We start from the raw sequence: 24,974 nt of genomic DNA, 5'->3' as shown, positions 1-24,974 counted from the left end.
AAAGTCTCGCTCTTGTCCTCCAGGCTGGAGTGCAATGGCACAATCTCAGCTCACTGCAACCTCCGCCTCCCAGGTTCAAGCGATTCTCCTGCCTCAGCCCCCTGAGTAGCTGGGATTACAGGCACCTGCTACCACGCCCGGCTGGTGTTGGTATTTTTAGTAGAGACGGAGTTTCACCATGTTGACCAGGCTGGTCTCAAACACCTGACCTCAGGTGATCCTCCCATTTCGGCCTCCTAAAGTGCTAGGATTACAGATGTGAGCCACCACGCCAGGTCATATTTACAATTTTAAAAATAGCTCGACAACTGCAATTTTTCACTCTTAAATAATATGCTTGATATTACTTTAAAATGTACAAACAGAAAATCCAAGGCTTTTCTACATTAAAAACTTTTATATGTTGTAGCATCTCACAAATATGTGAATGTATAATTAAATAATATGAATGAATATATAAAGATGATTAATCAGAACAATTCCACATACCCACTAATAAAACAGCTTAAGGAGTAAGGATTCCCTTACATATTGTTTGATTATAGCAAGAGGAGGAGTTCATAAAATAATTGAAAGTGAGATATTTTTGGTGGCCTTCACTGTATGCTATTCTTATTTTAATATCCAGAACACCTCACATATTCAGATTCTTTCAGACACTTGCATGGGTCATAAGTGTACCTACTCAGTCGTCCATTAATTCACTAAATATCTATGTGTAATAAACATAGTCCCTGCATTTAAATAACTTACTGTTTCAGACAGAGAGAGAAACAAATGTTAATGATATGGCTTGACAACTGGCTTAGTGAAGATATATGCAGATGCTATAATGAGAACAGAGGATGAAGGAAACTCTATTTTGCCTAATAGACATAAGAAATAGATAACATAGCTAAAAGTTGTAGAACAACTAGAAAGTATTGACATGGACAAGGCAGAATGCTCCAATCCATGAACAATTATGTAAAAGATGATGTGTTCAGAGAGTTAAATGTGCTTTAGCTTTATTAGGTTGGAAAGTGGAAAGAATAAAATACAGGGAGTTAAAGTCCAGGAAAGGAAGAATACTTTTAAAATAAAAATTAGATAGCTTAGTTTACACAAGTGTTGATGATAAAAAGATGTAACGTTGCTTGTTGTGAGTTGAATTGTGTTTTCAAAAAACATATGTTGAAGTTCTAACCCCTGGTAGTTATACATGTGTCCTTATTTGAAAATAGAGTCTTTGCAGATACAATCAGGCTAAAATGAGATTAGGATTTAGGTGGACCCTAACTCCAATGACTGGTGTCTTAAAAAAATGAAATAAAATAAAAATTAGACATACAGGAAGACACACATAGAGGGAAGAAGGCCATATGGAGATGGAGGCAAAAACTGAAGTTAAAGTGCCACAAACCAAAGGACGCTTGGAGTTACTAAAAGCAAGAAGAGACAAGGAAAGATTCCCATAGAGCCTTCAGAGAGATTGTGGCCTGGCCATATTTTACTTTTGGGCTTCTGACCTCCAGGAACTATAAGAGAATAAATTGCTGCTGTTTTAAGCCACCTCATTTGTGACACTTTGTTATGGCCGCCCTAGGAAACTAATATACTGCTAAAGTGCATTCAATTTTTAAAGGTCACAAAATATAGAAAAAGCTTCATCACAGAAATTGCTTCTCAAGTGTTAATTTACATGTTATGGCACTTGGGTCAATGCTGTTAATCTTGCCTGTATTCACTAGGGTTCTCCAGAGAAGCTGAACCAATAGAATATACAAAAATGAACATGTACACAGGATTTATTAATATTATGGGAATTGTCTTATGTAATTATGGAAACTAGCAAGTCCCACAGTATGCTTCCTGCAAGCTGGATAACCTGGAAAGCTGGTGGCATAACTCAGTCCCAGTCTGAAGAATGGCAGGGTTTGGGGCTACTGGTGTTAAGTCTCAGCGTTCAAAGATGCATGAACCAGATGTTCTGATATCTGGTGGCAGGAGAAGACGCATGTCTCAGCTCAAGAAGAGAGACAGAATTTAACCTTCTTCCATCTTGTGGTCTATTAGGCCACTCAACCAGTTGGATGATGCCTGCCCACGCTGGAGAGGGGAGATTTCTTTGCTCAGTCTACTCATTCAAATGTTAATCACTTTCTGTGCCTTGCTTATTTTACCTACTGTAATATCCTCCACGCCCATCCATGTTTCAGTCAATGACAGTATTTCATTCTTTTTTATAGATAAATAGTATTTCATTGTGTGTATATGCCACATTTTCTTCATTCATTCATCTATTGATGGACATGTAGGTTGATTTTATATCTTGGCTATTGTAAATAGTGTTGCAGGAAACATGGGAATGCAGATACATCTTTGACATAATGATTTTCTTTCCTTTGGATGTATACCAAGTAGTTGGATTGCTAGACCATATGGTAGTTCTATTTTTAGCTTTTGGAGAAACCTCCATACTGTTTTCCATAATGGCTATACTAATTAACATTCCCACCAACAGTGTATAAGAATTCCCTTTTCTCCATGTCCTCACCAACATTTGCTATTTTTTCTTTGTCTTTTTGATAATTGTCACTCTAACTGGGGTGAGACATAGTAAGTACTACATGTTCTCACTTATATATGAAAGCTAAAAAAGTTGATCCTGTAGCAGTAGAGAGTAGAATAGTGGTTCCTAGAGTCTGGGTAGGGCATGGGGAAGGGAAAAATAGTGAAAAATTGGTTAATGGATACAAAACTACAAGATAGGAGAAATGAGTTCTAGTGCTCTATAACAGTATAGTTAACAGTAATTTATTTTATATTTTCAAATAGCTAGAAGAGAGGTGATACAGTTTGGCTGTGTCCCAACCCAAATCTTATCTTGAATTGTAGTTCCCATAATCCCCACGTCATGGGAGGGACCTGGTAGAAGGCAATTGAATTATGGAGTTGGTTACCTCCATGTTGTTCTCATGATAGTGAGTAAGTTCTCATGAGATCTGATGGTTTTATAAGGGGCTTTTCCCCCTTTGCTTGGCTCATTCTGTCTCCTGCCACCCTGTGAAGAGGTGCCTTTCACCATGATAGTAAGTTTCCTGAGTCCTCCCCAGCCATGCAGAACAGTGAGTCAATTAAACTTCTTTCCTTTATAAATTACCCAGTCTTGGGTATTTCTTCATAGCACCATGAGAACAGACTAATACAAGATTCTGAATGTTCCCAACGTAAAGAAATAATCAGTGTTCAAGGTTGTAGATATGGTAATTACCCTTATTTGATCGTTACACTTTGTATACATGCACCAAAATATCACTCTGTACTCCATAAATATGTTCAGTTATTATATGTTAATTAAAAATAATATTTTTATAAGTGAGATAGCTACATTTTTAATGCTAACTTTCCCCAGAAACACCCTCACAGACACACCCAGTAATAATGTTTTGCCAGCTATCTGTGTATCATTTAACCCAGTCAAGTTGACAGATAAAATGAGCATCACACCACCTCAAATTCTACTATGTAAGTAAATGCAATTTATATAGATTCATAATTTGACTACCTCTTCTTCATTAATTTAACACCCAGCTGGTATGACTCATTGGATTCTGAGAATGGCACTATACCTAGTTAGAAAGTAACTACCGGTCGGGCGTGGTGGCTTACCCCTGTAATTCCAGCACTTTGGGAGGCTGAGGTGGGTGAATCACGAGGTCAGGAGATCGAGACCATCCTGGCTAACACAGTGAAACCCCATCTCTACTACAAATGCAAAACATTAGCCGGATGTGGTGGCACGTGCCTGTAGTCCCAGCTACTTGAGAGGCTGAGGCAGGAGAATCGCTTGAACCCGGGAGGCGGAGGTTGTAGCGAGCCAAGACTGCACCACTGCACTCCAGCCTGGGCAACAGATTGAGACTCCGTCAAAAAAAAAAAAAAGAAAAGAAAGAAAAAGGAAGTAACTACCAAGTGGTTGTGCAGTCAATACTTGAATGCCTCAAATGATTATAAATTGATTACCTTCAATGACAGTCTATTCTACTCTTGGATAGTTTTGACAGGTAGAATATTTTTATGTTGAGCTGAAATTGCATTTCCTGTTTCCTGTCATCCCTACCTTTGTTTCCTGTTCTATACCATGAGGTACACAAAAGAGTTTGAATCATACTTTAACAGAATAACCCAGAAACCCTGATTCCTGCCCAATCGTCTCAAAGTCTGTTTGCTTTTTACAGACTCAACACCCTCACATCCTTCCAGCATGATTCATGTGGCATGGTTTCAGTTTACTGCACTGTTTCCCTTGCTCCCCTCAACTTGTTTACATTAGCTATGTGCACTGGCATTTCAGCTACACGTCTTTTTGCTCCTAGTCATCAGAGTGTTGGGTTCTGTTCTCCTGTGACATCACTGCATGACTAGCTTGCCCAAGTAAAACAAGGTTTAATTAAATCTTAATGTTGCACCCAGCTCTTTACAGAACTAACTGTTATTTTCACTTCCTTGTGCTATTAGCAGAATACATAATGAGAGTGTATGGAGCACAGAATCAGCCCCACTTATAACGAGTAGCATTTTGTCACTTACTCATGGTCTATTTGCACTAAGCTTACTTTTCGGCTCACCACAGGTCTCAATTTTTCCCCACAGACAGATCAACTTTTATTTGTGGTAGTATTTGTTCTTTTTGAGTTACTAAGGTGGCATCGTAAAAACATTAAAATATATTAATATGTCTTTGAAAAGAAGCTATTTAATATATTTAGTGCAGAAAGGTTTAGGAATTATCTCCCCTCATGCTGCTATTATCCGGTTACCTTTTTCACATTTATGAATTGTCTAAATGGAAACCACTAGTCTCTGAGCCCTCCAAATGCAAATAACCCATAAAATATTCTGTATTTAAACTGATAATCACTTCTCTTTCATTTTTAAATTATGACAGAAGTGATTAACAAAGTTATTCTCTGGGGGAAAATTACAAAGTGATACCACCCAAGTGCTTGTGAGATTACTAATTTTTTAACCAGCTCATAAATCCTCAGGAAATATACAATACCTCAATTATTAAATATTAATCCAGAAAGACTTATTCCAGTGGTTGACTATTCTTGCCTGCCTTAGAGAAGCCCCAGAAGTAGTATGATGACGTGGATTAAAATATGCATGCAACTTGTCAACAACTTTAGTTGTCTCCAATAGCTAAAGGCAAATATGAAAAAAATCACACAATGTGTGGCAGTATTATACTGTACCGTTGAACTGATAATGATGTGAATATGTTCTTTTAGGCAATTCATCTCTTAATTTCTTTTTACTTCAGGTGATAGTAATGATGTGGTCTCTTTATTTAGAAAAAAAAAAACCAGAGAGCCTAGCAGGCTTCCTAGACACCAGACTTGTAATTCTCATGTTAAAATAAATAAGGATAAAGTGACTACATAGATTTAACTCCACTTTAGATAAAAATATTGTGGCACAGAATATTGAACTATCTTTCCAACCCTTCACAGGCCATGGAAGACTGGAATATCAAGTTTGGGTGTAAATGTTCTCATTTTAGTTCTTACTATGCAAAGCAAATTCTTTTAAAATATGTATAAAAATATTTCACTTTCAGTAATGTCTGTCTACAAACCCTGTCACTGTCTGTGTTACATATTTGTTAACATGTATAAAGATCATGACATTATTTTTACATAATGATTAATTCCTTTCTTTAAAAAAATTTCAAGCACATTCACAATTAGAATTTGGAAGCATAAATGAAATTTTTTTCTTGATATTCTAAAGTATGTAAAGTTTTTATTGGTCAACATAAAAGTAATTAACTTTATTGTTTTTGTTACTAATTTTTGCAGTAGTTCTAGAGTCAGTGTAGAGTGTAGTGAAGTCAGTTTTATGAATTCTGCTTGAGATACTTTTTGTTGATGTTTAATAGACTAAAAATTTAGAAAATGTTCAGGCAGAAGAGAAGTTATAAAAGACTCATCACCAACACCTGGCCCAGTGCATAGCTAATTCATAGTAAATGTTTATTAAGGGAATGGCTGACTGATAGACTGACAGATGGACTGACTGACTAAATCAGTGACTATGAAAACATATTCATACACTGAACTCAAATCCAAGATTATTTTGAAGCTCCATAGCTTTTGATGAATACTGCTTCTCAGCCTTTTGGCTAAGAGCAAGTGTAATTAATATCAACTTCTTTCTGATAGCAGATAATAATAGAGGCCCTTTTCTTGGTCATTCATTTTCTACAAGGGAACAGTAAGGTTCAATGAATTTGAAATAAATATGAAACCCTGAGATTTCCTATTTACATCTTCCTATTTATTAATGAAAAAAAAAATAGCCTCTCTATGTAAGCAAGGCATCTCACGCGACTCCAAAGAGCATGTATTCTCCAAAAGCAGCCTCTGTTGAAAGCTCTGTCACTGGAAATGGCAAATTTCTGCATGGCACCTCATAGAAGTCAACAGGAGACTTACATTTCTTTCCCTGCCACAGAGAGAGGCTCCTGTTAGCAATAAGGATGCACCTCAACTCTCAGACATAGACCACCTCAACTAACCACATTCAGCATTAAAATTTCCCAGTAGCAGTCCTACACTTGAATCTTTTCTTGTGGTATTTTTCACTTTTAATACACAAGCAAATCCTATTAAGATTTCTTCCAAAACATATTTCAAAACCGATCTACATTTCTGTGTCCATTTTCACAGCTATGTTTGAAATCTTTATCACTCTTTTCTAGATTTCTGAAATATTCCTGAACTTTCCTCTTTGCACTCAATCTTACCTTTACAATCCATTTTCTACACACTGGTTATTATCATCTTTAAAAAACTCATATCAATGGCTCTCTCCACTTATATCTTAGAAGATTCCATTGCAATGAGAATGAAATCCAGCAATGCTGTCAGGAGCTGCAAGTTCCTGCATTGTTTGATTTCTGTCTAGCTCTCTGATTTCAATTTCTAGCAATGTCTTTATCATACTCCAGAAGCAATGGTTTTTTGTTTGTCCTTGGACAGGTTAAGTATTGCAAACTGATCTAAGCTTCTTTGGCCCTGCACAACACACAGCAATCTTTTGTTGTTGTTGTTGTTTTGTTTCTTTTTTTTTTTTTTTTAGAATGAGTCTTGCCTGGAGTGCAGTGGCATGATCTTGGCTCACTACAACCTCCACCTCCTGGGTTCAAGCAATTCTCTGCCTCAGCCTCCTCAGTAGCTGGGATTATAGGCGCCTGCCACCATGCCCAGCTAATTTTTGTATTTTTAGTAGAGACAGGGTTTCACCATCTTGTCCAGGCTGCTCTTGAACTTCTGACATAGTGATCCACCCGCCTCAACCTCCCAAAGTGCTGGGATTACAAGCCTGAGCCACTGTGCCCGGCCAGACTTATTTTTGGTAAATAATAATCGCAAAGAAGCCTGAGCCCTCTGGGTGAGTGTTAGCTATGCCCTCAGTACTAGGTTATACTAAAGTAAGTCACTGACTTAATTTTGGTAAACACAAAGTTGTATTAGACAAACATGCTTTCATTAGTGAGCAAGCAAGCAACAGTTTTTAAAACTTATTTTAAGTGCAACAAAATTCCACCTCTTTTTTTTTTTTTTTTTTTAGGTTTTCAAAATGCCAACTTTCAGCAGACAGCATTCCAACCTTGAGATTGGATTGGATCAATGGTTGGATCAATCAGTATTCTTCTCACCCATGACTAGGCAGAGAACCAGTTACAGATCAAGCTTTGGGTGTCATCCCTAACTTAAAGATACTTGCCTCTGGCCTCACTAGATTCTTAAATGGTCTTAATCTGATTGTGAGTAGTATCTCAAATATGTTTGTCAATCCATATATGTTGAACACCATTAATTTCACCAATAAAGACTATTTATTTTATCATCCCAATCATTGACACATTTATTTGCTGGAAAATGACAGTATCTGATATTAGCTATGATCATTGGCTGCCTGATGTTGATTAAAAATGAAAAAAATAAGTATTAGTAGCTATCTTTAAAACATGACTACTTTATATAATCCTAGCAAATATGGTTTCTTTTTTTTTTCTTTTGAGACAAGGCCTTGCTCTGTTGCCCAGGCTGCAGAGGAGTGGCACCATCAAAGCTTACTGCAGCCTCTATCTTCTGGGCTCTAACGACCCTCCCCACTCAGCCTCCCAAGTAACTTGGACTATAGGCATGTGCCACCAAACCTGGCTATTTTCCTTTTTTTAGAGATGGGGTCTCACTATATTGCCCAGGCTGATCTTGAACTCCTGGCTCAAGCTGCCCTCTTGCTTTGGCCTACCAAAGTGCTGAGGTTACAGGCATGAGATATCATGCCTGGCCTGGATTCTTAATTTAGATAAGTGACCCTTCCTTTCCTGGAGTCAAAGCAAAAGCTGCTGAAACTTATATAATAATACTGAAGTAGTTTCTAATAAGTGGAAGACATTTTAACATTAAGGTCACTTCAGAAATTTTGCACGGTTGTTGGCTTTGTTAGGAAATGGCGTGAATATGTTTCCTAAGGCTTTTCACATGTCTGGCTCTTTCTCGTTCTTCAGGTTTAAGCTCAAATTTCACCTTTCAACTAGTCCTTCCGTTGCCAATCTATTCGTAGAAGAGAAATAATACTAATAAAGTAATAATGGTAACTACAACTATACTAATAGTAATTTTGAGCATTTCTATTTGCTAAGCACTGGGCTAATCTTTGTGTATTTATTTATTTATTTATTTATTTAATTTATTTATTTTTAAGGCAGAATCTCGCTCTGTCACCCAGGCTGGAGTGCAGTGCCGCAATCTTGGCTCACTGCAACCTCCACCTCCCAGGTCACGCCATTCTCCTGCCTCAGCCTCCCGAGTAGCTGGGACTACAGGCGCCCGCCACCACGCCTGGCTAATTTTTTGTATTTTTAGTAGAGACGGGGTTTCACCGTGTGCACCAGGATGGTCTCGATTTCCTGACCTCATGATCCGCCCGCCTCAGCCTCCCAAAGTGCTGGGATTACAGGCGTGAGCCACCTCGCCCAGCCTATCTTTGTATATTTATTAACTGATTTAGTCCTCAAAATAAGCCTATGATGTGGAATATTTAGCTTCAATTTACAGCAGAGGAACCAGAGGCACAAGATCTTGCCAACACAACATAATAGAGAAATAGCAGAGCTGGGATTTGAATGCCCAATCCAAAGCTTATGCTCTTCAGTTAAGCAACCGTATCTGACCCCATCCTAGTCATCATCACATCACCCTGTTTATTTCTCAATAATTTTTACCCTAATCTGTAAATATTTGTATTTACTTAATTGTTCTGTCTCATTTATCAAGAAATGTTTCTCAAGAATTGTTCTTTCTCATGCTTTCAAGAAAATATAGATATCTTGAGAGCTGGGGCCTTACGTAGCCTATTCATTACTCTGTCACTGGATTTAATACTATCCCTGGTGCATAGTCAGTGCTCAGTTTATTGTTTTTCACAAGTGAGTGAGGGTGGTAGAACTCAGATACAGCACTGCTAATTCTAATTTTCATTGCCTATTTCATTTTGCCATAAGATTTAGAATTGCTAAGTTTCTATGACATTCTCCGCTACCTGTGTCTTGCATCTGATGTCGTATGAATTCAAGCGTGGATTTACTAAGTCTTCTTTTGACATCTGACAAAAAACTGCTCACCTTTATGGAAAAAACCACTCACCTTTCATCCATTCTCTGTGCTATTGCCAGAGCAATACTTTTAGAATCAAGCTTACTTAAAATCCATCAGAACTTCTGCATCTGCATAATTTTAAGGATCATGTTCAAACTCCTTATGACATATGACATAGCTCATTAATTGGTCTGCCTAATCATGGATGTCAATTTGTTACATTCACACTTCTACGTAAGCATGTGTACCTACACACTAAACACACACACATAAACTCACACACAAACATACTTGCCACCTATCACACTAATCATTCTGAATTTCTTGTTCATTGAAGGGAAGATGTCAGGCCCTTTTACAGGATCTTCCCTCTGACTAGTGAGATCTTCTATACTTCCTTAATTAACTAATGCCTACTTGGTTTTAAAGCCTAATTTCTTCAGAAAGTTGTCCTTGATTCTCCTCAGTCTTATCTAGGTACCTCCAATAGCACCTAATACATACATTGTTTGATCCTAGAATATGTCATATTATTCTATAATTGTTTATGTACATTACTACCTCATTCAATAGAGGGTGCGTTCCTTGAAGTAGGATCTGTGTTGCTTTTAGCACAGTGTTCTTTCCAGAATAGGTGCTCTAGAAATATTTGATGAAAAAATCCATAGGAGAAAAAAAGGAATAAGCTCTAATTCTAAAGCAAGCCCAGACATGAGAATAATCTGTGGCAAACTGTCCTTCAGAGGTATGTTCACTTGCTAGCTGCATTTTATAACTTTAGTGGATAGGGCCAACATTATTCCCTGGTGATGTCAATATGGCCCCTTCATCAGTCTGAAAAATCCGCTGGCAATGAAAATACGTGGAGTCTGCAAACTGTTTATGAAACTACGAAGGTGAGTCAATAGACTCTGTTCCAAGTTGGCAAGAAGAGATGTTGTCCTAAACATCTAAAGCGCCATAATTCACATTGAGCTGCTCATTAATTTAAATGTTAATGTAAATTTAAAACATGTTGTATTGATTTGGAACTATTTTTATATGAATATTGCATAACTGAGCTTCCAACAGCAGAGTCCAAATGGACATTCCTTCACATTAACTTATTATAATTAAGAAAACAAGTGACCTTTCCCCTTTTGTGTCATGTAAAATCATTTGTTTTAGTTACAACATTTAGCTATGAGAAGCTATGAGAACTTCTGCCTTTGAGTGCAATTGCTTTAGGCTGTTCTGAGCAAAAAGATTCATTTCCAAGCCTATTATTTTAGGGTATTGAACATTTAATTTAAAATACGTGTAGAGATTTGTGTCTTTCCCATTTCATTGGTGAGTAAAATAAAGTTACCATGACAATCCTGGTTAATTTAGTCTCTTTTGTTAGTACTTCAGTCATAATCTCTTTTTATTGAGGTTTATATTTCCAAAGGAAAATACAATTTACAGAGGATATTCCATTATATTAGTCCCACAGAAAATAAATTATAATGATGGTGAGGATGCTGACAATACCTGGAAATCTATATATATGCTTACTCTGGGACAGACCCTGATGCAAAGTATCCTATAGAAATTTCTTCATTAAATCCCAAAGCAGCATAAAAGGGATGGACCTCTCACTATCCTGTTTCATAAATTAGGATAGTGACCCATAGGAAGATTAAGCCACTTTTCTAAAGTTCTACAACCAGGAAGTGGGGCTGCTGACCTTAGGTTGGTCTGACTCCAAGGTCTTCTGTAACCTGTGCTCCCTGAGTCTTAAAGTGCACAATGTGACTGACACATTGAAGCCTAGAGAAGTGAATTTCTTGGCCAGGCACGGTGGCTCACGCCTGTAATCCTTGCACTTTGGAAGGCTGAGGCAGGTGGATCACCTGAGGTCAGGAGTTTGAGACCAGCCTGGACAACATGGCAAAACCCCATCTCTACTAAAATTACAAAAATTAGCCAGGCATGGTGGCACATGCCTGTAATCCCGGTTACCCAGGAGACTGAGGCAGGAGAATCCCTTGAACCCAGGAGGCAGAGGTTGCAGTGAGCCGAGATTGCCTCACTGCACTCCAGCCTGAGTGACAGAGTAAGACCCTGTCTCAAAAAAAAAAAAGTGAATTTCTTTTTTAAAACATGCAATTGAATAATCAGTGCTACCATTGAGAAGCTGGGTAGATGAATGAAATCCTAAAACCTACTTTCTAGTTCATGAACACATTGTATCTTATTGCCTTCACCTGTGCAGTATAATATTTAGTGAATCAATTGGTGAGTCCCTTCCAGCCCCACATTTAATGAAGCTGTATAATGTGATTCACTTTGTTCTAACCAACAAACGCCCTGCCTTGTTCTCATCACAACCACCTGTTGTAGTACTTCTTATCTGATGCTATATCCCTGCAAGCAGCCCCACCACGCTCAGTTCTCTGTACTAAATCCTGATATGAACAAATTTATTTGAAACTTGTTAAATACCAAGTAGAAAACTCAGAAGAAGGAGGAGGCATCATTTTGTTCCCCTGAATATATAATTGAAATGGAATGCAAAAATCAGATTCCTGAGAAATTAGACAAGGCATTCAGGTATGAAAAGATCAATATCAACTGATGCATTCAGAGGCTAAGATAAAACAGGTCTGATAGAATCTGCTTCAGTTGAATATGTACTGGCCCAGAAGTAGCCATCAACTTTTGTAGTGCCAGGATACATAGCACAGTTCATAGTAAGAAAACATATAGGCTTGGGGATTAAACAGACTTGCCAGTTCTACCGCTTATCTCTTTCTGGGTTAAACTAAGTTGTTTAAGTGACTTGAACATCCTTACCTCTGTTTCTTAATCTGTAAAATGAGAATTATAATCCAAATTTTTATAGAGTAGTTATGAAGCTTAATTTGTAAAGTAATGTAGAGAGATTAGCCCAGTACATTAGAAGTATAATGCAAGCTTAGTTTCTTTTATTCTAATAATAGTAGCAAACAAATCTGATACGCCAGTTTTAAAATTATCTTTGCAAGTAGTAATTTCATCTATCACTCAACCCTTTAGTTTTAGGAAATGTATTGTTTTTGCAAGGCAACAACATATGAACACCAATTAAATATGAATATTTCAACCAAAAATACCTTTTTCCTTGGAAGATATGTGAGGGGAAGAAAATCATCATATCATGTTAAATTCTGTAAGCTATCTTACATATTGTTGGTTTGCTCAGTCCCTTCAGAATTTCAACTTCTCCTTAACATCAGGATACCTGAAGGTTGGACAACTGACCTACTGGTCATTAGGCTCCAAAGGGTTATTAATCTTCTGAGTTAAAAATAAAATTGTACCAAACTCCATCAGGTAGATAATTAATTTTTTTTCAAGTAATACACGAATATCAAATTCACTGACTACAACTACCTTAGTATCACTTACCTACAAATAACTCATGCTCGAGAGAGAGAAGCTAACAATTGGTATATATAAGTGTATAAAAATTCAGGCTTTATTTAGGCATGAGAGTTTTGCTTCCACAAAATCTTCTTGATCATTCTACCTATATCAAAACATACCCTTAGAAGGAAAATTATCGTAGAATTTGAAAGACGGAAGGGTCCTTGGTGGCAATTTTGTACAAAGCTTTTCATTTTACATGTGGAGCAGTTAAGACTCAGTAAGTTTTGGATTCTTGCCCAAAATTATCTGGCTAATTATGGCAGGGTTATGAATTGAATCCAGTTCTAATTCTCAATCCAATGTCTATATTTACTTATTTTCTGTGATGCTATATCAAACTGAGAAATTTGTAAATTACAATGTATATTTTCTAGTTTTTTCATGTCAGTTTCAACTATTAGAGTTGAAATAAACTGATAATTATCTGTATTGTTTTTAGCTCATGGCCAGAGGGAAGAAGTAAGAGCAGGAAGTCTTTTAAATTTATGTAAAATAAGCTATTTATAGATAAAAATCTTTTCCAGTGAAATTCATATGACACATTTCAATAAAATGCAATGAACATTAACAAAGAAATGAAAGACTAATAAATCTAGAGTTGGATAAACTAAATCAAATAGATATATATGGATATATTTATATATTGTATATATATAACACATATACATATATACATATACATATTTGCTATAGTTTACCCATGTCTTGATTTGTTAGTCATGTAACATACACGTGTGAAAGACATTCTGTGATTTTAAATTACTAAATTATATTGAGGGAATGTAACAGGCAGGGATGTCTAATACTAAGTTTGTTTTCACTTGTATAGCATGATTTTAAAATATGATATTTATGTTATCTTCCTCCAGGTATAAAGAAGTATCTGCAGAAATCCAGAGCACTTATTAAACTTCTTTGAGTTTTCCCAGGAAGATCAATACCTGTTGGAGAAATTTTACTAAGGTAAGTTCCAAATACCACTAATCTATTCTTTACGGGCTTCCATTCTAGCTGCTCTAGTTAAGAAGAAATTGAGGTTCACTAAGTCAAGAAAATAGACAAATAGAAAACCATGCATCGCTTTTATTAATGATGCAGTTAATGCTTGGAGATAACATTTCAGTGAATGTGACAAAAATGAAATTCCTGATATTTAACTACAGCATTAGATAGATTTATCCATCCAGGCCCAAGAACCAGGCATCACTTTTATTAATGATGCAGTTAATGCTTGGGGATAACATTTCAGTGAGTGTGGCAAAAATGAACTTCCTAACATTTAACTACAGCATTAGATAGATTTACCCATCCAGGCCCAAGAACCAGGCATCGCTTTTATTAATGATGCAGTTAATATTTGGGGATAACATTTCAGTGAGTGTGGCAAAAATGAACTTCCTAACATTTAACTACAACATTAGATAGATTTACCTATCCAGGCCCAAGAAGTGCTTGGCAACTGCAGGCTCTCCCAATATGGCAGCCTGCCCTATGAAATTTCTAGTGTGGAGTAGCAGACCTGAGTGTATCTTCTTTCAAGTAGCCCACTGTAAAGATGAAGGGGAAGCGAATGTGATTGACAAAATCTTGCTTTGAAGTTCACCAATCAAATAAGCAATTCTACCGACCAAGAAGAAGGGAGAGAAAGGGGGATAAAGAGAGGCCAGAAGAGCTGCTATAATGGAGTTTCCTTCACATGGAAAAAAAAAAAATTGAAATGGGGAATGAGTATTTTTTTCTGTTACCATTGAGGGATCGGAGAGACCTACCTAAAAGGAAAAAGGCTCTTTAGAGGTTGCATCAGGATTTTCTTAACCTAGTAGCACACTAAGATAATTTCTCCTGGGTAATGGAGGAAGCCACAGGACTGAGATTCTCCCTGCTTTAAGAAGAAATATTCTAGGCAAAATTTTTCCCACCTTCCTATTAGAAGTCAGATATTTTCAGAATCACAATAGACATGTTGTCTGTGCTATCACAGAGCAGATGACTATATAGTAGACTACTACCATTTATGTTTTTACTTATTTTTAAACAAAATAAAAACCCATTACAAATAGTAATTTTCAATTTTTGAGGCATACTGTTGAGTTATTCTGTAAAGAGCAGGTGGAGGGAACAGTTTAGGTAGTAAAAGAGCTTGGCTAACTCCTCAGTGTACTTGTCTCAATGGGGATTTGAAACTCTAATTTAATAAACAACCTGTGTACATGGATTTATTTATTGGTAAAAACAAAACCAAGGAAATATAATGTATTAAAAATATAAAAAGGAATAATAAGCTTGAAGAAAGTAGAATAATGGACTTGGTGCAAGACTATCAACCAAGCCAAGTATCTTTAGAAGGTAGCAGGATTGACTTGATATTCTCCATTAGATCCTGCCTCTGTAATGAATGAACCCTGCTCCTTTCATATTTGTGTTTCATCATTTAAGATTGAAGGTTATTTCATTCCAAAAAAATGTTTGGTTTATTTTGATCATTTTATTTGTTCAAATTTTGATGATTTGTCCTTTTGACTAGACTGGAGCAGTAAAGGCAAAATAATGATGATGATGATAATAATAATAATAATAATAATAATGATTAGACCATTGTGGCTTCTATAGAGAAAGAGCAAGCATCCAGATTGACCACACCACTGTAAGTACATATTACAAGGAATAATTAATCATTGATAACAAAATAGCGTTACTATCTGGAAGGTAATATCTATACTTGATATTATTTGGCATAGATGAGTATAGTGACATTTAGAAATTGTTTATTATCAATGTTCTCAGATATGTCTTTCAAGAATACCAAAGGTCTACTAGACTGATCAATATTTTTAATTTGACACTCAAAACTTATACCTCTGGAAGCTAATATGTAAGCTTAAATGTATGGTTATATGTATAAAGGCTCTGATCCTGCCTGTGTTCACTTTGAAAGGAAGAGACTACTCCTTGCTAGCAGGTTACTGCTGCTGCAGAGAATATGGACTTCTGCTCTCTAAACGACGAGTCTGATTTCTGTCATCTTTCCCCTTAAGAATGTAATGGGAATACTTTAGATTTAAAATAAGCTGCTCCCTACCCTTAAACAAAAAAAAAAGTAGCATAGTGTTGTAACTTGGTAATGAGTGGCAAAAACCATATGTGAACTAATGAAACCATGAAGGAAGTAAAGTTAATATAGTAATTGAGAAGATGATCTCAGGAAGGAACATGTAGGATGGACCAAGAGACATGCAGAGAGACGTTTCAGTATCTCTAGAAAAGACATAGAATGGCATGGGTTTCAGGAAGTATAATCACAAATGCCTACATTGAGGAACTTGCCTGCATGGCTCCAATTGTCAGTGAAGTATGAATTCATGAAAAACAGGACAGATATGTAATTTATTGTCAGCTCTAGAATTTCAAGCTAGAGCATCCTTCTGCTAAGATTTCAGTCTGGATACTAAGTTATACTTAGATCCTGTGGAAAGTACAACCCATTATGCAAAGGGACATCTAACCCTAGAAAATTAAAATACTGTGCTGAAACAAGAATGAGGAATAATAAGGAAATGGAAAGACTAGGACTGCTGTGAATGAACCAAATCCAAGAATCCTTTGCAAAACAACAATATTTTAAAAAGGAATAAAGTGGTCCTAAGTCAGTAGGATGTCCTGCTCCCCCCCCCCAAAAAATAATAATACAAACCCAAATTTAGGACATTTACTGAAGACCTCAGAATTTCCCCAGATTAAGTTCAATAAAAGAGGTTTGCATCATCGAATTTTAGTAAACATTAGTTGAATAAATGATTAAATAGATTAATTATGAATGTATGAGATTATTTTCCAAAATATACATTTGCTCATCTAATTTAGAATGAGTAAATCCTAGTTTTCTCCTTTTTCCCCATATTCCCACAGCCTTTATAACATTTTTTTTAGCATATTAGGGAACTAAATTTTTTTAAAAACCAGGTAACTTAAGAGAAAGCTATATAGATCCCCAATAGGTCTATCCTAAAAAGTTTATCTCAGAAGTTCAAGGCTGTCTGGTTTCCTGGCACCCATAAATCACAGCTTAACAAAATCACATCATAGTGAAGGCATTCTAAGTTTAATTTTGCCTTGAGATTTATGAAGCTTCTAATGATATTTATAGTCATGCATTTGATAAATGCATAACGAGTTCTATAGAATGTTTGGATAGTCAGAGAAATTTTCCAAGAACCCTTTGTGAAAATTTATTAAACTCCTAGAGATCAGAAAATACAACCACTCATTTGATTAACTATCATAAGTCTTCATTTTCTGTTGCCTGTAAGCATTGTCATGCAGATTTTTTGTCCTATCTGAATTTACACTAATAGGGTTTGGCCATATCCCTACTGATGTTTACTTCTGTCTTCTTTTTGCTAGTAGAGGGACTGAGAATTATTGTCTTCCAAAAGGTCAGTAACTGATTAACTGGACAAAGCAACAGATTGGAACAAGTAAAGTTTCAAATAGCCTTGTCAGGTTCTGATTCATTCACAAAAAGTAGACGTCTACATGAGTAAGTTGTGGTGGCTGTTACTTTATGATTGACATTTTTATTTAGCGACAAATACAGTTCTACTTATTTCTGAAAGCATATCTGTAAATTGAATTTCCCCAATGTCTATAATGAGTTACATAATTTCAAGTAAAACAACATTATTGCCTCCAATCTAAAGAGAACTGAAAGAATATTTGCTATTATCACATCTGTGGGAATTTTTTGATAAAAAATGCATAGACTTTTTCCAGTTTGGGATGTCTCTGAAATTTGGCTATATTGGTAGTGGCTAAAATAGTTATTAGATCTAACTCATAGAGTTCTTGCTAATAGAACAAACACACCCACATTCCCATGATTCGGTCCTGGTTAACAAATCTGTACACCGTAAATCTAATGTAGCTCTACTCAGGGAGATTGTAAGCTCTATGGGATGCCTCCTCATTGCTCTTTAAATTTAAAACCAAATTAAAACATCCTGTAGTGGTAAGAGTTTAGAGAAAGAGCATTTTTATAAACTGCTGTTCAGAGTATAATTTGCTATAACCCTTTCAGAGACCTATATGGTATGTGATTCAAATGTCTTTAAAATGTGACACTTCCTTTTCTAAGATTGCAAATAAATCAGTGGATAAATGAAGACATATCTACAGGCATGATCATTAGAGTATTGTAAGCAGTTGCAATATATTGGAAACAACTTAAAAAACTAAAACTAGAGTGTGTCATATAGTTTATTGATATAATGAAACACTATACAGTGTTTCACAATGCTGCTGCTGCTCTAAATGTATAGCTACAGGAATATATTTATAATATTAATTTTAAATTTCTGATTATAAGAAATTATGTAAATGTGACATCAATAACTTTATATATTACATATATCAGGCATTTATATGTGTAGAAAAATATCTAGATAATAGTATTATTTGGGGGTAACATTTCCTTGTTTTAAAACAAGAAATAGACATGTAGGTACATAAACTAGGAGAATAAAATAAATTGCAAACTAAGCAAAAGCTATTTAAAGGATAAAAATGACCTCTTCCTCCTCTAAAACACACACACATGCACACACACACACATGCCACCGCTTTATAATCCGCATTGGGTTTTTTAATTGTTTTATTTTTTCCTGTCTGTGCAGTATTTTTTTTCAGCTTTGTTTAACTGACATAATAATTGCACATATTTTGGGAGTATATGGTGATATTGCATTACAGATAATAGATATTTATTAGCATATTAATCACCTCATCTCTTTATTATTTCTTTGTGTTGAAGCATTCAATATCCTCTGTTTAGCTCTATGACACTATATAGTATATTTCTGTTAACTAGAGTTGTCCGATAGTGATACAGATCACAAGAAATTATTCCTCTTTCTAGCTTTAATTTTGTATCCTTTAACAAATCTCTCCCCATCTCTGTTTCCCCTACACTTCCCAGACTCTAGTATCTTCTGTTCTACTTTTTACTATTATGAGATCAACTTTTTTTAGCTTCTACATATGAGTGAGAACATGTGGTATTTAACTTTCCATTCCTGGCTTATTTCACATAACATAATGTCCTCCAGTTCTATCGATAATGCTGCAAATGACAGGATTTCACTCTTTTTTATGGCTGAATAGTATTTTATTGAGTATATATACTGTATTTCAGTTATCTATTCATCTGTTTTTGGGCACCTGGGTTGAATCCATACCTTGGCTGTTGCGAATAGTGATGCAATAAGCAAGGAAATGTAGATGTCTTTTATGCTGATTTCCTCTCTTTTGGATAAATGCACAGTAATGTGATTGCTGGATCACATGGTAGTTCTGTTTGTAGTTTTTTGAGGAATGTTCATATTTTTCTTCATGGTGGTTGTACATGTTTACATTTCCAACACTGTGTAAGTGTTCCCTTTTCTCTAGATCCTCACTAGCATTTGTTTTTTTGTTTTTCCTTTGCGATAATAGCCATCCTAACTGGGGTGATGATAATTCACTTCGGTTTTAATTGGCATTTCCCTGATGATTAGTGAGGTTGAACATTTTTTCATATATTTTTGGCCATTTGTATGCCTTCTATTGAAAAATGTCTATTCGGATCATTGAGTCTTTTTTTAAAATCAGATAGTTTACTTTATTTTTGTTTTTGTCTTCTGTTTTTTATTTGTTTTTTATTCTTCGCTGTCAGGATGTTTGAGTTCTTTTTATATTCTGATTATTAATCCTCTGTCAGATAAATAGTTTGCAACTTATTTCTCCCATTCCGTAGGTTGTCTTTTCATTCTGTTCATTGTGTTCTTGGCTGTGCAGAAGCTTTTAGTTTTATGTAATCCCATTTATTTGTTTTTGTTTTTGTTGCCCATGCTGTTGAGGTCTTACTCATAAAATGTTTTCCCAGACCAATGTGCTAAAGAATTTCCCAACTGTGGACAGGGTGTGGTGGCTCACACCAGTAATCCCAGCACTTTGGGAGGCCAAGGCGGGCAGATCACGAGGTCAGGGGATCAAGACCATCCTGGCTAACAGAAAAACCCCGTCTCTACTAAAAATACAAAAATAAAAAAAATAAAAAAAAAAATAGCCGGGCATGGTGGCAGGCGTCTGTAGTCCCAGCTACTCGGGAGACTGAGGCAGGAGAATGGCGTGAACCCAGGAGGCGGAGCTTGCAGTTAGCCGAGATCCCGCTACTGCACTCCAGCCTCGGCGACTGAGCGAAACTCCATCTCAAAAAAAAAAAAAAAAGAATTTCCCCCCATGTTTTCTTTTAATTGTTTCATAGTTTGGGGTCTTACATTTAGGGCTTTGATCCATTTGAGTAGTTTTTGTGTATTTAAAACTCTAGTTTTGTGCTTCTGCATATGGATATCCAGTTTACCTAGCACCATTTACTGAACAGATAGCCCTTCCTCCAATGTACGTTGTTGGCACCTTTGTCAAGAGTCAGTTGGCTATAGATATGTGAATTAATTTCTGAGTTCTCTATTCTGTTCCACTGGTCCTGTGAATTTATCATGTTTTCATGTTATCATGACTCCTCTGCCTTAATCTGTAACAGTGATAATAACTCTTGCCTGTTGTAAGTCACAGAATTGAAGGGCTGCAACAGCCAGCAACATGGTAAAACGCCTGGGAGGAGGTGAGGAGTAAAAACTAACATAAACAAATCTGTTTGATCAATTACAAATAGGACAAAACAAAAAGAGTATGAGATGTAATGTCCAGAGGTAGAGATTGAAAAGAGACTTTGAGGATGGTGAAAGGGAAAGGCAATCATTTATTTGCCATTCACCAGTAAAGTAAAGCTAAGAACACTTCTGGTGTGGTAGACATTTGGGTCTCAGTGAAAGGAGTGGATGAGTGGCAAAAATGATGGACTTACAATTCTGCAAGCCTGTAAAGTGCAAAAGAGAGGGCACCTGGTCAGTGAAGGTATCAAGGTGTTGCCTGGGAGAGCTTGAGCCCTCATGTAACTGCTGTCCAAACCTGGAAGCAATTAAATGCTCAAATAAATGTCCTTCAAGTTAAGCTGACTACATTTTCATCCAGATTGTTGACACTATCCTTCTGCTAGACTATTGGAACCATGACCACATTGTATTCATGGAGTAGTTAGTATCCGAGAGGTAAAGGAAAATCCTTTTGCAAATAAGACTAAGGAACCCCTCAGTAGCTCTGAATTCTCTTGAATTTGCCTTTCTTTTAGCATTCTTGGATAAAACTGGATTAGTGCTGTGAAGGGTTGGGAATCCCTTTTTAAAAAGTGATTTTTTCATATATTTTGGCATCTGTTCATGGAAGAGTTTATCTAACCCAGTCTACTTATCAATACCACTATTCTAAAAATAATGGCAGCTAATAATAAACGATGTGAATAAATTCCCATGCATATGGCTGGAACTAAGCTCCTTTACATGAATTATCTCCTGGAGTTACAGCACCCTTTTCACCTTTACTTCAAAGAAGGAGGAAGACAAAAGCTAAATAACTTACTTGTTCAAGATCATTCAAATGGAAAGGAGGTAGAAATGGGATGAAAATCTAGGCAATATGATTCAAATCTTCTCAAGCACTGGTGGCTCTATTGTTTGTTTATGGTTACTGTTATCGATTAAGGTAGCAATAATAATTCACAGAAACTGACAGAAAGTATAACCAAGCAAGAGTTTCATGCAACTCAGAATTTAAATTTTTCAAACTTTTTTTTTTAATATCGACAGAAGGGAGTTGGTGAGTTAGAACTCCATTGTTCATCTTGAGTTCTCCTTTGGTGTTAACCCAAGGAATAAATCTATGATAAGTAACAAGACATAAGTGAACTCCATAGCTTTAAGGCACTGAGACATACAAAATCATAAAGCATTGTAATGTACATGAAAGGGGAAAAGTTTTTTGTTTTTTTTTTTTTTGAGACAGTCTCGCTCTGTCGCCAGGCTAGAGTGTGTGGCATGATCTCAGCTCACTGCAACTTCCACCACCAGGGTTCAAGCAATTCTCCTGCCTCAGCCTCCTAAGTAGCTGGGACTACAGGCACATGTTACTGTGCCCAGCTAATTTTTGTGTTTTTAGTAGAGACAGAGTTTCACCAAGTTGACCAGGATGGTCACGATCTCTTGACCTTGTGATTCACCCATCTCGGCCTCGCAAAGTGCTGGGATTACAGGTGAGAGCCACTGGGCCCAGTCGGAAAAGCACATTTTCAGTATGGTGCACTTGGCAAATGGCAACGTTTTGAAAAACAAAGATGAAATAAAAATTACCTGCTAAATCTCAGCTATTGTACAGCATATTTCATCTGAGAATACTTAAAAATAAAATGCCCAAGAAGGCAAACTATTAAAACTTCTATTTGTATGTGATCTTATTTTCTCTGTGTGCAGAAAGATATTTTCTTTCCATGTTGTCATTGTCCTCATTGAGCACTCACTCATTAAGTACATGTTTATTGAACATGTACATTATACCACAAAACTAGGCACTAGGGTTACCCAGGAGAGTAAATGCTGTCTTCTGTGAAGGGAAAGAAAGACAGGCCCTGAGAGCTTAATATCTTAATAGTATGGTAGAGATAAGAGGAACAGATGCACATTAACATAAAGATATATACGCTTGCCCATATACGCATATGCTATCTTGCCACACTGCAGGAGAGAAATATCAATCACACTGAGGATATTAACAGAATGTCTGGGTGGCTTCCGCCTCGATCACAGAAGATTTTATGGATGAGTTGAGTTTTGAAAAGTTTTGGAAAAAAAAAATCACAGGATAAAGTATGGTTGCACAGAATATAGAGACATTTTCTGTTTTGGCAGAGATAATGACACAAAGGATCTAAGGAATCCTCAGTATCTTTAAAAACTATAATTTGAACTAAGAACCACCTCAGGTGAGCCATACAGTATATCACATTCAGAATTAATGCATATGATTTTCAGAATATTTTCAAATGGACCCTAAACAAAACAAAACTCTTTGGATTCTTCTTTAGGACCCAGTCTTTGGAAATGAGATAATATATAGTTATTAGGCTTAATTCTAATAAATAAAGGAAACTAAAGTCCTTTTAAAGACTTTGACTTTAAATCAAACCAGCATACAGTCAGCATTGAAAATTAGTTTTCAAACTTAAAAAGCATACTACTTCTCTCAGCCTTGAATTCTTTACTGAGGAGGTGGGTTGGTTGTGAGTTAATGCATATAAGAGCATAGTACAGTGTCTGTCACATAGTAAGTGCTCATTAAATGTAAGCTAGACTAGTGCTTCTTTTTGTTTCTTTAATAGAGATGACTGGAGGATACAGCACACAAATCATGCGTATACTGATTGATGCACAATGATAGAAAGTTCTGTTTTTGCTTCAATCAAATAGGTTTATTGATGTTACTATAGCCTATAAATCGTGGCAAGCAATGTGGTACAGTGATGAATAAGATAGACTGCTACCTGGAAGGGCATCAGAGTCTGTTAGGGCCCATTTTCAACTAACCACAGTAGCTACTTGGGGGTTCTGATTCATTCCTTATTTACCTATAAATTCCTAGGAAATTCAGGGACCTCAAAAGCATTTTCCTTTCATAAGAAAGCATTTCAAAATGTCTTTAGCACATTGTTGTATTGAAGCATTGTTGTACTTCTGAAAATATGTTCCAATTTATAAAATACTTTTACCCTCTTCACAATATGATCTTCATGATTATTCATGAAGTAAGAATAGGGCTGCAGGAAATAAATGGAGAAGCAGAGGGATGTTTGGAGGAAACTGATACTTCACGGACTTAAATGACTCTCCCAAGCTAACGGAGTTAGTGAGTAAGAAGGCAGTACTTTCTTCTGCATCAGGTTGCCTCCATATAGGATGAGTGAGTCACCTGTTATTCCCTGACTCCAGGTAGGGCCAGGAGGAGGGAAGAAAATGGGCCTTTGGCATGCTTCCCCAGAATTTTCAGCATCCCTCTTCAACCATCCTTTCCCTGCTCTAGTCAAATATATCTTCTTGCTGCTCCTGGGGGCCTGAGCAGCCATTAAGATCACACTTTTGGTAGGGCATGGGGGCTCTCGCCTGTAATTCCAGCATTTTGGGAGGTCAAGGAAGGTGGATCACTTAAGCTCAGGAGTTCGAGACCAGCCTGGGCTACGTGGTGAAACCCCATCTCTACAAAAAATACCAAAAAATTAGCTGGGTGTAACACACACCTGCAGTCCCAGCTACTTGGGAGGTTGAGGTGGGACGATCACTTGAGTTGCAGAGGTGGAGGTTGCAGTGAGCTGAGATCGTGCAATTGCACTCCAGAAACAGAGCAAGATTCTGTCTCAGAAAAATAAAAACACTTCTGCTCCTTTCTTCTCCACCCTATTCACTCAAAAATATTCTACCCGGTAATAATAATAACTGAATGAAATATGGTATACTCATATAATGCAATACTATTTGGCAATAAAATGGAATGAAATACTGATATGTGGTATGGCATAGATGAACCTTGAAAACATTATGCTGAGTGAAAAAGCCAGACACACAAGACCACACATGGTATGATTCCATTTATATAAAATATTGAATATGAATATGATATGGATATAGATCTATATCAATCTGAATATACAATAAGCAAATCTATAGAAATAGAAAGTAGATTAGCGTTTACTGATGGCAGGGTGAGGGCTTGGGAATGACTGCTAATGGGTACAAAGTTTCTTTCTTGGATGATAAAATATTCTAAAATGACACTGTGGTGATGGTTGCATAACTGTGAATATGCTACAGTACAGCCTGCATTGGTGTGAACAAACTATTAAGGGTGACTCTGGTAACCGCTCAGAAGGAATGGAAGTGAGCTGTAAAGAAAGTTCCATACTTCTTAGAGAAC

At 36.5% G+C, this 24,974-nt stretch overlaps 1 protein-coding gene across 2 annotated transcripts in view; it reads left to right on the top strand.

Moving 5' to 3' along the window:
* Positions 1-24,974, top strand: part of LRRC4C (leucine rich repeat containing 4C) — a 1,309,626-nt gene that overhangs the window by 1,088,797 nt on the left and 195,855 nt on the right. For both annotated transcript variants that reach the window (XM_011940746.1, XM_011940744.1), the window contains one exon: positions 13,958-14,051. The gene's annotated coding sequence lies outside the window, so the exon portion shown is untranslated. The remainder of the gene's footprint in view (positions 1-13,957; positions 14,052-24,974) is intronic.

This window comes from Colobus angolensis, unplaced genomic scaffold (genome assembly GCF_000951035.1).
Source record: "Colobus angolensis palliatus isolate OR3802 unplaced genomic scaffold, Cang.pa_1.0 Scaffold192, whole genome shotgun sequence".
Lineage (NCBI taxonomy): Eukaryota > Metazoa > Chordata > Mammalia > Primates > Cercopithecidae > Colobus > Colobus angolensis.
The sequence above is the reverse complement of the archived record's forward strand: the minus strand, read 5'-3'. Positions and strand labels throughout refer to the sequence as shown.